This window comes from Triturus cristatus, chromosome 4_2 (genome assembly GCF_964204655.1).
Source record: "Triturus cristatus chromosome 4_2, aTriCri1.1, whole genome shotgun sequence".
In the NCBI taxonomy this organism is placed as follows: Eukaryota; Metazoa; Chordata; class Amphibia; order Caudata; family Salamandridae; genus Triturus; species Triturus cristatus.
Genome location: NC_140586.1, coordinates 359,827,625 through 359,841,735, shown reverse-complemented (window position 1 = coordinate 359,841,735; position 14,111 = coordinate 359,827,625). Strand labels below are relative to the sequence as shown.

Genomic DNA, 14,111 nt, shown 5'->3' with positions numbered 1-14,111 from the left:
TTCTACGGAACCGATCGGCACCAAAGAACCTTCGGCGTTCTCGGTGCGGCAAGTCGCGGCGTCGTTACAACGCATCAGGGAACGGGCAACCCTCCGGTCCATGTCGGGCCCCGACCCGAACAAGGCTCCAAAGGCACCCTCGGCACCAACCAACATCACTTTTGGTTTGCCGCCATCCACGGCGCCGAAGATGTTCGAGATCCGAACACGTGTCCGCCAGTCAATGTCCCCATCTACTGGACACTCTCCTACTGAGCCTTCAGAGTCACAATTCATCGACGCCGATACTGGCAGACTCATACTCCGAAAACGGAAGGTCACGCCAGTGCAGGCCTTGGACTCCTACAGAATACCTCTGAAGCAGAAACTGCCAGCAGAGTCAGAACCGGTTCTATACGAACGCTTGCACACCTCCTATCAGGATCCGCAGTCCTTTTCTCCTACGCCCTCCGACACAGACGCAATGGAGGATTACATAGGTGATGACACCACCTACCCTAGGGATGTCGATCCTGATGAGCAGCGGGAGCCAGATCAAGCTTGGGATGACCCTTCAGACCAGGGTGCCGCAACAGATACCCAGGACACGCAGCTTTACGGCGCAAAAACATCTCCCACAGAGGACACTGCTGCCTTCAATGCCCTCATAGAACGTGCTGCAGCCAATCATGGCGTACAACTCCACTCTGACACAGTTGAGGAAGACTTCTTAGTGGACACTTTCGCCTCCTCCGAGAGGACTGTCAAAACTTTGCCCATGTTGAAAGGTGTTCTCAAACCTGCAAAGGACATTTTCAAGGAAACAACCAGGGCACGGGTGTTAAACCCCAGGATTGATAAAAAGTACAAACCTGCGCCCGGGGACCCTATGTACATTAGAGGTCCGTTACCTCTGGACTCCATGGTGGTTGCTAGCGCTCGCAAACGAGCCCACTCGCAAACAGGTGATTCTCCTCCCCCAGACAAGGAGTCCAAGGTGCTGGAGACCTCAGGCAAGAGAATTGCAGCCCAAGCAGCAAACATCTGGCGCATTGCCAATACACAGGCCCTCCTGGCTCGCTATGATTGTTCACATTACGACACGCTAGAGTCACTACTCCAGCATCTGCCAGACGAATACAAAGAGGCAGCGGAGCTCCTCATCAGGGAGGGACAACTTCTTACCAACGCATCCATTAAGTGCGCACTAGATGCTGCCGACACAGCTGCAAGGGCAATTGACTCCAGCGTCATGTTACGCCGACACGCTTGGTTAAAAATCTCCGGATTCAAACCAGAGATTCAAAAGAACATCCTGAATCAGCCAGTCAACCCCGACTACTTATTCGGCCTAGAAGTTGACACCACCTTAGAAAAGATAAAGAAGGACACTGACACTGCGAAGTCAATGGGGGCTCTCCAAACGCAGACATTTCGTAGTGGCTCATTTCGTCGCCCCGGGAATAGGGGAGCAGCTAGAGGCCAGGGGTCACAGCAGCAATACACTAAAAGGGGCACACAGAGTACCTACGATAAAACCAACATAGGTGGATATCGTGGCTCCAGCACCAAGGGCAGAGGACGCGGTTACGGCAACACCAGGTCCTCACCCAAGAACAAACAGTGACGCCCTCTCCCTTCCCCCCCGACCACATAACACCTGTCGGGGGGAGACTCCAGCGGTTCCTGTCCACGTGGAAAACCATCACCACGGACAGGTGGGTCAGGAATATTATCCAGCACGGTTACTGTCTCGAATTAACCTCCACTCCGCCCACAATACCGCCAAAGCACCGTCCTATGTCCGCAGAGCACTTAGCATTATTGCAGCAGGAAGTGCTAAGCATGCTGCAAAAAGGTGCAATAGAGGTCGTGCCCGTCAACCAGCAGGGGACAGGGGTGTACTCTCTGTACTTCCTAATCCCAAAAAAGGACGGGTCGCTCAGACCTATACTGGACCTGCGACCCTTCAACCACTACATTCTATCAGAGCATTTCCATATGCTCACCCTACAGCAGGTTCTCCCGCTGCTCAGCCAGGGAGACTTCCTAGCCACACTAGAGCTCAAAGATGCGTACTTCCACATACCCATACACCCGTCACACAGGAAATATCTCAGGTTCACCATTCAGGGACAGCACTATCAATTCAAAGTCCTCCCCTTCGGCGTGACAACAGCACCCAGGGTTTTCACCAAGTGCCTAGCTACAGTGGCTGCATATCTACGGAGACAACACATTCATGTCTACCCTTACCTGGCCGACTGGCTTGTTCAGGCAAAGTCAGCCCAGCAATGGGCCAGCCACATGTCCCTCACCATTCACCTTCTTCACAGTCTGGGATTCTCACTAAATTACCCAAAATCACATCTCCAACCCGCACACGTACAACAGTACCTGGGCGCGACCATAAACACTCTGGCAGCCACAGCTCAGCCAAATTTAGTGAGGATCAACAGCATGCAACTGCTGATCGCAAAGTTCAAACCCCAACACTCCCTTCCTGCGCGAGTGTTCATGCGGTTGATAGGCATGATGGCCTCCTGCATTTTCATAGTCCCACACGCGAGACTACATATGCGCCCGCTTCAGGAGTGCTTGGCACGTCAATGGAATCAGGCTCACGGGCAATTAAAAGACCTAGTGTTGGTAAGCGGTCTGGCATACAACTCTCTGCATTGGTGGAATCCACAAAACCTTTGCAAGGGCCGACCATTCCAAGAGCCTATTCCACAAATAATACTGACAGCGGACGCCTCTCTCCAGGGATGGGGAGCTCATGTACTCAGTTACACAGTGCAGGGACTATGGACAACACAACAAAAGAAGATGAACATCAACGTTCTGGAACTGATGGCAATCTTCCTCGCCATGAAGGCATTCAAAGTACACTTGTGCAACAACGTCGTGTTGATCCGGACGGACAACATGACTGCCATGTACTACATAAGAAAGCAGGGAGGAACACACTCTCCACAGTTGTCTCATCTGGCTCAGAGCATGTGGAAGTGGGCCATTCAGAGGAACATATTTCTCATGGCGGAACACCTCCCGGGCAAGGACAACCAAATGGCGGATCTGCTCAGCAGACACAGCCACCAGATGCACGAGTGGGAGCTACATCCGTCAGTACTCCAGCCGTACTTCCAACAGTGGGGTCATCCAGAGATAGACCTATTCGCCACAAACGAAAATGCAAAATGCCAAAGCTTTGCCGCCAGGTTCCCACATCCACGGTCGCAGGGCAATGCGATATGGATGAACTGGTCCGGCAGATTTGCGTACGCTTTTCCCCCAGCGCCACTAATACCACTGGTGGCACGCAAACTGCGACAGCACTCACTGACACTCATCCTAGTTGCTCCAACGTGGGCGCGCCAGCCATGGTACACCACCTTTCTGGAACTTTCCGTGGTGCCGCATCAAAGGCAGCGGATAAAACCTGCACTCTTAACGCAGAGCCATGGCGAAATTCAGCACCCAGATCCGCAACAGCTGAACCTGGCAATCTGGCTCCTGAAGTCTTCGAGTTTGGCTACCTAAACCTGCCACCTGACTGTATGGAGATCATCAAGGAGGCCAGAAGACCCACTGCCAGAGCTTGCTATGCAGCTAAATGGAAGAGGTTTGTCATTTACTGCACCAACAATGACATTAACCCGCTAGACGCATCCATTCAAAACATAACCTGTTACCTCTTACACCTATACCGATGCAATCTGGCATACACCTCAATCCGTATCCATTTAACCGCAATAGCAGCCTATCTCCAAAACAGGCAGCACCTCTCTTTATTCAGAGTGCCTGCCATCAAAGCCTTCTTGGAAGGACTTAAACAGGTGATTCCCCCAAGGCACCCACCAGCACCGGTGTGGAACCTCAACTTGGTCCTCACCAGACTGATGGGTCCACCCTTCGAACCTCTCCACTCATGTGAGATTCAATTCCTCACCTGGAAAGTAGCTTTCCTAGTAGCAATCACTTCGTTAAGAAGAGTTAGTGACTAACCATTCAAGAGCCATTCATTCAGGTTCACGCAAACAGGGTCGTACTACGTACCGACCCCAAATTCATGCCTAAAGTAATATCGCAGTGGATCAAACTATTGAACTGCCTGTTTTCTTTCAAAATCCACAAAATGTCGCTGAGAGAATGCTCTATACACTAGATGTAAAGAGGGCCCTCATGTACTATATAGACAGAACAAAGGATTTTAGGAAAACAAAACAACTTTTCGTTGCCTTTTCTCCACAACACAAGGGCAACACCATTTCCAAAGCAGGGATAGCCAGATGGATCGTTAAATGTATTCAAATTTGCTATCAAAAAGCTAAACGCACATTAACGATTCCCCCACGAGCCCACTCAACACGAAAGTTAGGGGCGTCCATGGCTTTCCTGGGAAACATTCCTCTACCGGAAATATGTAGAGCAGCCACATGGTCCACTATACATACATTTACCAAACACTACTGTGTAGATGTACACTCAAAACAGCAGGCAGCTGTAGGACAGGCTGTTCTCAAAACCCTTTTTCAGACTGCTGCAGCTGGCACTGGTAGCCGCCGCTAATAGGAGGTACTGCTATATATTCTATGCACAGATATGAATTCAGCAGCCCACATGCCTCGAACTGAACATGCTACTTACCAGTATGCATCTGTTCTTGGCATGTAGGGCTGCTGACATTCATATCGCCCACCCTCCTCCCCGGCGCCTGTAGCAGCTGCAGCTCTCAGAATTACTGTATAGCATGGTCATCACTTACTGTATCTACTCCATCACTGCCACAATGGCGAAAAACAATCTAAGGATGGAGAGGATGCCCATGCGCACTGTGGTACAGGGGAGGAGTCACCTATCTCGTGATACTTCGAAGACTCTTCCAGGACAACAACGTGCAAACATCCGGACCCAACACTAGGCGGCGATCTATGCACAGATATGAATGTCAGCAGCCCTGCATGCCAAGAACAGATGCATACTGGTAATTAGCATATTCATTATCCTCCTTGGGCCAGCGAGCTTCAAAGAAGCTGCCACCTTTGGAATGCAAATCTAGCTCCCCTCACAGTAGAGGAAGCCAACCCCACCCCCTGCCCCTCCTTGTTCAGAGCCTCCTTGGCACCTGGACAGGTGGGACAATTATCTAGTCAGGCGTGCCACCTCCAGGCTATCGCCACCCTAAGATGGGCTACTGTGAGGTGCACACGATTTTTCAGAAGTAGCCATCTTCATGATGGCATACGTAGGAATTTTGGGTCAGGGTTATACCCACTTTCCACAGAAAGTGGTCGTGTAGGGGGCATATTGACCCCAAGGGTCAGTAGCTGCTGGCTACTACCCTACACTCTACACTCTCCTAGTGCCCCTAAATTCAGTGTTTAGGGGAACCCCTAGCACCTGAGAAGCAGATCCTGACGACCTAAGAAGAGAGAGGGCACCAAAGAGTCCAAAAGCAGGGTAGAGAGAAGCATCACTCGTCAAAAGGTCGTCCTGCAGCTGTTGAGTCCAGAAACCTGGAAGTACTGCCTGCCTTCAAAAATGACTTCTGTCCTCCTGTGAATAAAGGCCCTGTTTTGATGAAACTCTATAAGAGAAGACTCTGAGGCCTCCAGACCCACCAAAACCGACACCCGAAGCCACCACTGTACCCGTCGCCTCCAGCCCGAGTTGAAGTGTGCCACTGGTGTCAATAAAGTCCCCCAGCCCTCCAGAGCTCGAGTCTATTGTGGTTTCACCCCTCGCATACTCCCAGACGTCGCTTGCAGCCTCTGCATGCTGGCCTCCTCGACTGCATCTGCTCCCAGTAAGAAATCCCGATGCCCAAAGTCATCTCTGCATCCAGCGCCCCTGGGATATGGAGAAGAGGACTCCAGGTGTCCCTACATCCCCGCGCATCGCAAGCTTAGAACCACACCTGTGTGTTCACCCTGACTGGCCTTCCAGCCAGAGCCTGCATCCTCTTTCCGCAGTAACCTATCTCCATAGAAATCTATTGGGCTCCCAGCGCTGTTTTGCACTCTGCACTCACCCGCTCTTGTGCCGGTGGTGGTGTTCTGTTGGTGCTGCCTTGGACCTTGCCCAACACTCACCTTAACTCTTGGAGATTGGTCTTTTAAGTCACTTTACTGTCTATACCTGTTTGCAGAACTTGTTCTTCCTTCAATAGGATAACCTTTCAAAATTCAGAAATTCCACGTGTCCACTTTCTAAAGTGAAAAGAATTTGTATTTAAAAACATACTTACCCGAACGATTTTTTTTCTGATGCCTAAACTTGCTATTTTTATAAATTAGTGTGGATCTCCTCCTTGAGTCGTGTGTGTTATTTATTGATTGTGTTTTTTTTGTCCTGCATTCCTCTGTGTTAAGCCTACTATCCCCAATAGAGCACTTTAGGGTTGCATAGCAAGCCCCTGTCCACCCATAAGGGAACCCCCGGACTCTTTAAATGGTATATCACATTTTTTATATATCCCATAGCGAGTCACCTTCCTACACTGGGGTTCACTATAAACGTGACTACCTCTCAGACGCTCCCTTTCATTATCGCTGTTGTGGACACTGTGCAGTTTCAGGCATATACTCCCAAACAATGAGCCAAGCGGCTATTTGGGCAATGATTCCGATGTTTTAGCTTCTATCCTAGGTTTTGGTGAGACTTTCTCTGAAGCAGTTGGGCTTCATGGCCTCCTGCATCCTGCCGGTGAAACATGCCCGTTGGCAGTGGGACCAGAAATTCCAGTGGATGCACCATCGGGGTAAACTCTCTGACCTGGCCTAGGTCTCGGTGGGAACTGCAAAAGACCTGCAGTGGTGGCTGACTAACCACGATTGGGGTCAGTGGAAGACCCCTCCTCAACCAGAGCGGATTGTAGTGACAGATGCGTCAGACCTGGTCTAGGACGGCCACCTGGGAGAATCTGAGATCAGCGGACTCTGGTCTACAGTAGAGTCTGGGCTCCACATCAGCTTGTTTTCGAGCTATCCGGTTGCCATTGAAAACCTTTGTTCCTTCAATCCAGGGAAGGCTGGTACGGTATTGACTGACTACGACATCTCCGCCATGAGGTTCTGCAACAAACAGGACTGGGTAGGGTCATGGACCCTTTGTCAAGAGGCCATGCATCTCTGGACATTGCTGAAACGTCCAGAGATTCCCCTGGTGGTTCAACACCTGGCGGCTTCTCTGAATGCCAGGGTGGATGAACTCAGCTGTCGATGCCTAGCAGATCACAAATGTCAACTCCTTTCAGAGGTGGTGCAAGATCTCTGTCAAGATTTTGGAGAACCTTGTGAGATCTGTTCGACACCGCTGACAGAGCATAATATCAAGCAGTTCTGCGTGCTGGAGTTTCCAAGGCGGCTTTCGTTCGGACACCCTTTTCGTCTCGGCCTGAGCTCAGGCCTTCTATACACCTTTTTGCTGATACCACTCCTGTCCAAAGTTCTCAAGATGATCAGGCATAACTGGGCCCAATTCATTCTTGTGGCCACGGACTGGACATGGAAAGTATGGTATCCTGAACTCCTGAGCATGAGCATCGGTCCTCCGATCGGGTTGACTATTCAGGATGATCTTCTGTTGCAACACCAGGGAAAAAATTAAAAATAAATACATAACTTAGCATTTAAAAAACCGTACAAATTCACTGAAAAAACCATAGGTTTCACACAAGTTATAGTTAGCTGTACATTTCACTCGTAAAAAACCAATGAAATTCCACGTTATAGTTAGATCAGGTAACTATAACTTGCGCGACCGCAATGCACAATGTGTCATTTCAGATGTCATCATTGATGTCATGAGTGATGTCACTGACCATGTCATAAGTGATGTAATATGTGACGTCATCAGCAGTGGATTGCGGGTGCGCGAGTTATAGTTACCTGATCTAACTATAACGTGGAATTTCATTGGTTTTTTACGAGTGAAATGTATAGCTAACTATAACTTGTGTGAAACCTATGGTTTTTTAAGTGAATATATATATATATATATATATGTGTGTGTGTGTGTGTGTGTGTGTGTATATATATGTATAAATATCAATCCTGCTGGCGATAGGTAGTTATAGTTAGGACCAAAACTACTTCCATGAGAAAAGCGTTTTTTGTTTTGCCAATAACCATGGCGCTGCTTAACGAATCTTCGTGAAATTTTCACAAAACTGCTGTGTTGTAAGTTTCAGGGTGATTTGTCAAGCGGGCGCTGAGGCAAAATGCGTTTCCCCATGTTATGTCTATGGGGATGTTTCATTTTTTTTTTTTAACACAACTGCAGCCCGAACTGCTGATCGGAATTACACCAAAGTTGGCAGAAAGCTAGATATTGCTTCAAAAAGTGTGCTTTTTGTGATCTGGTGTAAATCCGTTCAGTAGTTTCAGAGATATTTAGGTTTAACAAATATAGATATCTGGGAGCTCAAAATCCTACTGAAATCCTACTTAAATTTGATCGGCTGCCAACACTTCAACCATCAAGTGTTGGCAGCTGTCTTTAGACCAATATACATGATACTACCGTATTAAAATGCATTGCAGTGAATGGCATGTTTTGAGGGATACAAAAAGGAAAATGCATAAAGGGTGATAACAGATTTTAGTTGCAATCATCTGTTGATGGTACCATACTAATTTTAGGAATTGAGGTGTGTTCTAGGATGATTTTACCCTGTGGAAAAGCCTTCTGCTGGGATTTCAAGAATCCTGTTTGAGAGAAAACTGTTTTCTCATGATTTTCCCCATAGAGGTTATGGATTGTGCTCCAGAAGAAAAAATGAGATTATATTTTCTGTAAATTCACACTATCTTTCTCAGCCATATGAACATGAAGTCTGACAGTTGATTCCCTCGTGTTATACTGCAGCCTCCCATGACAAAAGTATGGTACACCTGAAGCCATGTTGATTGAATCAAACTGGTAAAACATAAAGCATTTAATTTAGAAAGGAACAAAATGAGGGGGTTCAGTTTGTCATAGAAATTATAGTTAGTGCTATAGAAAGAAAAATGAGGACACTTTAAGTAAGTTCTCATATATCTTCCCCTTACGTTTTATGAAAAAAATTCTGATATGCAGACTGTAGCATACATTTTCAACACCAGCAGCTGACTGCCAGTTAACTCCCTGGTGATCAGCAGTTTTACTACAGTGTTCTAATGAGAAACAAGGGTGCTAACATCCTGAATTTATGCCAGTGGCGTGGCACATATGAACGCCATCTTTATGGAATCAAAGTAGAAAACTGAAAGGATACTGTAGTAAATTATGAAATTAGGGAGCTTCATAACAAATAAGTCTCCTAAGCTGGCCACCGGAGTAAAAAAGAGCCCAGATATAGCACAAATATCACCCAAATGTAGCCCAAGTGTAGCCCAATGATAGAAGTGTGCAAAACACTTATTTTGTTTTTTTGCAGTTTTATATACCACAGACTGTGCTTTACATGAGCATCAGTTACCTTGCACAAGGACACATTCATTTTGGTTTAGGCATGGGGTGATTAAGTGATTTGCCAAGAATCACAGGATGTTGAGCTGACGCCAAAACTTGAACCTGGTTCCCCAGTTGCTAAGTCTGCAGCTTTGTCTGTAACGCCACATCCTCTCCCTTAAGTGTAACATATAATCAAGTGATCAACTGGATACAAAACCATAAAGATAGCAAATTATTTAAAAGTGCTCCGTTACTATTTGTGAGTTCAGAAAATATGTCCTAATTTTTAGTTGTTTAGAGCACTAACAATAATTTCTATGAGAATAAGACCCTCTCATAGAGGAGGGTGCGGAGGCAACAAGTTGACCACGCTGTGTAGGTGGGAGGGGTATTTGCAGCACAACGGCCCATGGAGGGCAGGGGGCAACAAACCAAGCAGTACAGGAAAGAGCGGCTGTGGCAAAATAAAAAGGCCATTGAGGGCAGAAGAAAGAGTCAGTAGCAGTACAACCATACATGGCGACATTCCCGATCCAGGCAGGAGACTCCCGATGTGTTTAACCCTAAAAGGCCTTTATCTTTTTTTGTCTCCTACCTAAAATCTCTTCTTTTTCAATGTAAGTCAATGGGGAAAATCAATTCCCCAGGTTTTTTTCAAAATCTCCCTCTTACCAAGTTCAAAATGTTGGCAAGTTTGGTATATTGGATCACGGAGGACAGGAGTTGTAGGGTAGGGACACAGACTCAAATAAGAGCGGGCAGGAAGGAGGGAGATGGGCTGGGCCACCAGACTGACCTTTCAGGGCAGGCGTTGGTGGTTGCAGTAGCAGAACACTTCCCACAGGGCAAGCGAGACAGCAGAGCAGCAAATGGACGATGAAAAGCAATAGGGAGGGAACAGGGCCATGCACATGGACAACAGAGAGCAGAGGGGAAAGAGGCAAGGACAGCAAGCTGACCATAGCGGACAGACAGGAGGTACAGTTAGAGCATAACAGACCATGAAGGGCAGGAGGGAGGGGGAAGGGGAACGACAGCGGATCAAACAAGTCAAGAGGGAGGGGATAGGGGTCTGCACATAGAAAACAGAGGGCAGGCGGCTAGGGGGCAGGGTAGGAGCAGCAAGCGGACCATGGAGGGCAGGTGGGATGGGCACTGGAAGCACAATACACTATTGAGGGCAGCAGTGAGACGATAATGGCATACTCTGAGATGACAGGGAAGGTGGGAGAGAGTCCGGGCTGGGCACAGACAAAAGAGGGCAAGGGAAAGTACTTCATAACAGACCATGCAGGGCAGACAGGAGGAGCATTTGCAGCACAACAGAGCATGGAGGGCAGAAGATAGTGGCAGCAAAATGGACCATGAAGGATAGGTGGGAGGGGATAGGGGCATGGAACTTGGACAGGCAGTGTGGAGGTGGCAGGGACAGGTGGCAGCCATCAGATCATGCTAGGCAGGTGGGAGGGGCAGTGACAGCTCAACAGAACACTAAGAGTAGATAGGAGGTTGGCAGGTCCATGGAATATGGTGCGCAGAAAGGAGGGAGCAGGGGCATGCACTCAGACATCGGAGGGCAGGGGGAAGGAGAGTAGTGACAGCAAGCTAAGCACAGAAGCTAAGCAGGAGGACAATGATGCTGCATAGAATTGAGGAATGGAGGGCAGGAGGAGTGGACAGGGACATTGAGTTAAATGAAAGACAGTGGCAGCACATCAGACCATGCAGGGCAGGAGGAAGGGACTGGTGCATGGACTCGGACAACAGAGGGTAGGAAAAAGGTGGATCGGTCAGCAATCTAACTGTTTAGGGCAGGCTGGGAGGGCAGTGGCAGAACAATGGCCACAATGAGGGAGCAGGGTCATGAAAGTGAATGAAAGGGGGGAGGCAGGACCAGGAAGCTTGGATGGGGGCAGCACAATGCTAGGCACAGTGCCACAATGCGAGGGCCTGTGTTCAACCCCACCCCTACTGTGCATTACCTTACTTCACGTTTAAAAAACCTTAGAAATTCACTGAAAAAAAACAAAGGTTGAATGGGGCATTATAGTTAGGATCTGATTTCACTCGTACAAAACCAGTGAAATTCAGCAGTTCTAGTTAGCTGAGCTAACTATAACTTGTGCCGGCGCAATGCACTGCTTATGACCACACATATTATTTCATCACTCATGACATGGTCAGCGCCATCACTCATGACATCTCAGATGACATCACTGATTACATCATCCACAAAATCACCAACTCACCACTCAGACCCCCATAGAACCTTTCATACACCCACTCAACCAATTTACAAACCCAGTTACAGACTCATCGCAGTACTTACACACCTACTCACGGATTCATAGATCTACACCCACATCCATTTACTCACTCAAATAGTCACTCACTCACACAGACTGATACAAACATTCACCAACCAGTCACTCACTCTCACTCTCACTCACTCACTCACTCACACAGACTGATACAAACATTCACCAACCAGTCACTCACTCTCACTGATACATTCACCAACCAGTCACTCACTCTCACTCACACAGACTGATACAAACATTCACCAACCAGTCACTCACTCAGTCACCCACACAGACTGATACAAACATTCACCAACCAGTCACTCACTCAGTCACCCACACAGACTGATACAAACATTCACCAACCAGTCACTCACCCATACATTCACTGAGACACCTAATCACTCACTTATACAGTCAGTTACACACCCACTAAATCATCCATACAGGCACTCATACACCCATTGATACACCAATACACCTTGGTATACATATTTAACAGTCCTAAACTTTTTTTAAACACTCAATCACTAAATGATGTCATCAGTGATGTAATTTGAGATGTCATCAGTGATTCTTCAACTATTGGTTGGGGATCTATGTCTTACCTACTTCTATGGCTACCCCTGATACCCCTCATCAATCGTTTTAATTCCCCCGGTTCTGGCTTACAATGCAATCCTAATCTTAAACCGTGGCGTACTACACCCCTCTTCTGCCGTACCCATAGGCCGATCCGCGCTTCGAGCTATCTCTCCTCTTCCGACCTCCTTGACCTTTGCAACTCTTACCTTCCAAAGTCTCCGATTAATGATCCTCCCCCCTCACTCCAGCATTCCCGTTATTCTGGGGACTAGCAGAATTCCCTCCTCTCCCGTCTCCCCCAGACCCCCACCCCAATTTACCACCATCCATTCATGCTCTACCCCTAAAGACAACCCTAAACCCCTCGCCTGCATGCTTGTGAACTGCCGTTCAGCTGTCCGACATGCGATCAAAATATCTGAAACTATCCTTAGAGAAGCTATTGACATGGCCTTCCTCACGAAAACCTGACTCAATGACCACTCAACGTCCAGCCTTGACTTACTCTCTCCCCCCGGTTACTCTATCATCACTAAAGACAGAACTGAGAGAATAGGGGGTGGATCAGCTATAATCTTTAAATAAGAATGTAACTTTCCCTTGTCAAGAACTCTGACCGCTCAACCTTTGAATACCTTGAAGCTGAGCTTAGATTTCAAGGTTCTCCCCTGATTCGACTACATAATATCTACCACCCTCCTGGTGATTTTCTTCCCTTCGCTGAGGAACTATCCGACCTTCTTACTCAATCCTCACTTTCTAACTCAAAAATTCTCTTCCTAGGAGATTTTAACCTCCACTGGAATGAGACCGAGGATCCCACAGTCAACATCCTCATTAATCCTCTAGAGATCAATGACCTTAAATAACTTTGCCATTCTCCAACCCACACCAAAGGGGCCACTCTTGACGCCATCATTGCCAACAATGGCTTGGCCTCCCTCTTCATTCCAACATCATCCCCATCGACTGATCTGACCATCACCTCATTCTGTTCTCAATCGCCACCACGGCTCCACCCCCCCCCCTCCCCCCACCAAAAACATCAAATCCATGAAATGGACCAGAAATCTTAATCGTATCCCCCCTGGTGAACTTGAGTCTAAACTCCAAGCACAACTTCTTCTCACCCCTCTCTCCCAAAATGCTAACTAACTCACCAAGCATTTTTACAAAACTGTCATCAATGTATTAGACCAAATTGCCCCGTCTAAACTAAACACTCAAAGTAATATTCCATCCAAATCGTGGTTCAGTTCAAATCTCAACAACGAAAGACGCGCACTTAAGACTAACTGAAAGAACATGGAGACAACACCCATCTCTCGCCCATCTTGCCCTCCTGAGATCCACTGGATCTACTTACAAGAAACACATTTTCACTGAAAAGGATTCCTTCTTCCGCGCACAACTCGATCGTGCCAAAAATAGACCCAGAGAACTGTTCAACGTAGTTCGAAACCAAGCTTCCTCTGCCCCACCAAAGCTGACGGCCACAACTGATGGATGAGAAGAAATTGCAAACTTCTTCTCCGAAAAAATCGTCAAAATAGATCATTTGTCCCTAGTATCTCAGATCCCTCACAATCCCCTACTTACCGCTGACTTTACTTCTAAATCACCCACCTTATTGACTCTCCCCCTGATTCCTCCTACCACCCACTTGCCACTAACCCTCAGGATAACAGCCTTTCCAACGCACAGCTTAAAAACAATGCCTCCTGGCATAATTTCCACCCCGTAACTGAGCTTGAAGTCTCTAACATCATTTCTAAACTCAAACCGTCCTCTCACACTAAAGACCCT

The 14,111-nt window shown here is 47.7% G+C and overlaps 1 protein-coding gene across 1 annotated transcript in view; it reads left to right on the top strand.

Annotated features, from left to right (window-relative positions):
* The window catches only part of CEP350 (centrosomal protein 350), a 1,602,561-nt gene that overhangs the window by 200,955 nt on the left and 1,387,495 nt on the right, over nucleotides 1-14,111 (top strand). The gene's annotated exons all lie outside the window — the stretch shown is intronic.